At 58.6% G+C, this 2,500-nt stretch overlaps 1 non-coding gene across 1 annotated transcript in view; it reads right to left on the reverse strand.

Moving 5' to 3' along the window:
- Positions 1-900, reverse strand: part of LOC124743764 — a 1,909-nt gene extending 1,009 nt beyond the window's left edge. Inside the window, exon 1 of the ribosomal RNA XR_007010544.1 lies at positions 1-900. This exon is cut by the window's left edge and continues 1,009 nt beyond it. This is a non-coding gene — a ribosomal RNA (small subunit ribosomal RNA).
- Between the last annotated feature and the right edge of the window lie 1,600 nt (positions 901-2,500).

Consider the following 2,500-nt stretch of genomic DNA (forward strand, 5'->3'; position numbering starts at 1 on the left):
CCATGCACACAGTATTCAGGCGGGCTTGCCTGCTTTAAGCACTCTAATTTGTTCAAAGTAAACGTGCCGGCCCACCGAGACACTCAATAAAGAGCACCCTGGTAGGATTTCAACGGGGTCCGCCTCGGGACGCACGAGCACGCACGAGGCGGTCGCACGCCTTCAGCTCGCCCCACCGGCAGGACGTCCCACGATACATGCCAGTTAAACACCGACGGGCGGTGAACCAACAGCGTGGGACACAAATCCAACTACGAGCTTTTTAACCGCAACAACTTTAATATACGCTATTGGAGCTGGAATTACCGCGGCTGCTGGCACCAGACTTGCCCTCCAATAGATACTCGTTAAAGGATTTAAAGTGTACTCATTCCGATTACGGGGCCTCGGATGAGTCCCGTATCGTTATTTTTCGTCACTACCTCCCCGTGCCGGGAGTGGGTAATTTGCGCGCCTGCTGCCTTCCTTGGATGTGGTAGCCGTTTCTCAGGCTCCCTCTCCGGAATCGAACCCTGATTCCCCGTTACCCGTTACAACCATGGTAGGCGCAGAACCTACCATCGACAGTTGATAAGGCAGACATTTGAAAGATGCGTCGCCGGTACGAGGACCGTGCGATCAGCCCAAAGTTATTCAGAGTCACCAAGGCAAACGGACCGGACGAGCCGACCGATTGGTTTTGATCTAATAAAAGCGTCCCTTCCATCTCTGGTCGGGACTCTGTTTGCATGTATTAGCTCTAGAATTACCACAGTTATCCAAGTAACGTGGGTACGATCTAAGGAACCATAACTGATTTAATGAGCCATTCGCGGTTTCACCTTAATGCGGCTTGTACTGAGACATGCATGGCTTAATCTTTGAGACAAGCATATGACTACTGGCAGGATCAACCAGGGAGCTGCGTCAACTAGAGCTGAGCAGCCGGCCGCCCGGGAGTGTGTCCCGGGGGCCCGCGCGAACACGCAAGCGTCCGCTCAATCATTCTGCAAACAGGAGGAGGCTGAGCTCCCCTGCACAATACACCTCGAAACCCTCTCAGGTCCCGGCGGCGCGCAGCGCCGTCCCAAGTACTTGGTCGGGTTCGAGAGAGGCGCAATCGCCCGGAGTTAGGCGAGTAGACGCTTTCGGTGCGACCACCCGTGCTCCCAACTGAGCTTGCCGCTGCCGACAGAGGCCCGGGAGCGTGCTGTCGTGGCATTGCCGGCGGGAGACAACACGCGCCACCTACGGTGACCGGCAGCTCCAACGCCAGCGCCACAGAAGGACAAAAGCCCCACTTGGGTGCCGAAGCGAACTCTCCCAGCACAGCGCACGCGCCAACACATCCGCACAGCTGCGATACAAACCACCAGCGAGAACCGCTGGGGCGACCGAGCAGCAGACGGCGTCGCGGCGCCGAGCGCCGGGCGGCGGCGCATCCTCAACGCACACAGTCCTCAATCGGACCAGCACACTGAAGATGTCCACCGCGCTTCGCACCGGGCCCGCGAGGACCTACTTTGGCCGCACGGCGCCGCGCGCAGGGTGCGCCGGCGCGCAGCTGCGACGCCTGCCGCGTCCGTCGGCCGGCGCGCCTGCCACTGGCCGCCCCCACCAGCCGGCTGTAGCGCGTGCGCCCACGCACCGCGCGGCCAGCACGCCGGGAGGCGCCCCCTCACCGGCCGGGGACGGTCCCACCCAGCCACCGCCGCGTATCGCTTCACACCCAGATGCCGTTCAGTTTCGTCGGCATGGTGGGTATCGCTGGAACAACCGGTTAGTACCTCAACCTATCGTCGCCATCACCGATTCACCCCTAGCGAGAACAACCGCACCACAACAGGTTACCATTTGTTCATTTGCGTAACTTCACCAGAAAACGCAGGCGTCCATCGCCATTTGCAACTTCAACGATTATTGCATGCCTGTGTCAGGTGTCACGCCACACTACGTCTGCCCACATACACGCAACAAAATGTGCACGCCTAGACAATACGTGGAAGGTGGCCCCCGTACGTATGCGATGTCCATTGCTCGAACGACTGTCAACCGGCCTCTGTAGCATGTCGCAGATATGGAACGCGGTGCACCATGCCATCACGGTGTGTGAGGAGAGACGACTAGGTCCGAATACATCAACAGACAGCTCATGCTGATCGCCATCCACGGCGTCCGTTCCTCCCACACGTCTCTATGGCGTACCACACTGCAATCCAGCTCTCATAGGGAGACGACACGTAGCTGCGTGCACAATATTTGCACTGTATGGTCCGCCGTTTTTGGGCGCAGTCGTTGTGCGGTCACACATGTGCCACGATGTATCATTCAGTACATAAGGACGAATGTGCAGTACAGATTGTGGTTCACGCGTACGACATCAGCGGACAGTTGACACAGGCCGCACCACAACGTAGCCTGAGTACGTCGCATGCGAAGGGCATTGAACATGCAAACTTCTCACCAACCAGCTTGCGAAGGCAGGGGGCAAGGTGGGGACGTGGGGAGGGGCGGCATGTAC

The sequence above is a fragment of the Schistocerca piceifrons genome, unplaced genomic scaffold (genome assembly GCF_021461385.2).
Source record: "Schistocerca piceifrons isolate TAMUIC-IGC-003096 unplaced genomic scaffold, iqSchPice1.1 HiC_scaffold_262, whole genome shotgun sequence".
NCBI lineage: Eukaryota > Metazoa > Arthropoda > Insecta > Orthoptera > Acrididae > Schistocerca > Schistocerca piceifrons.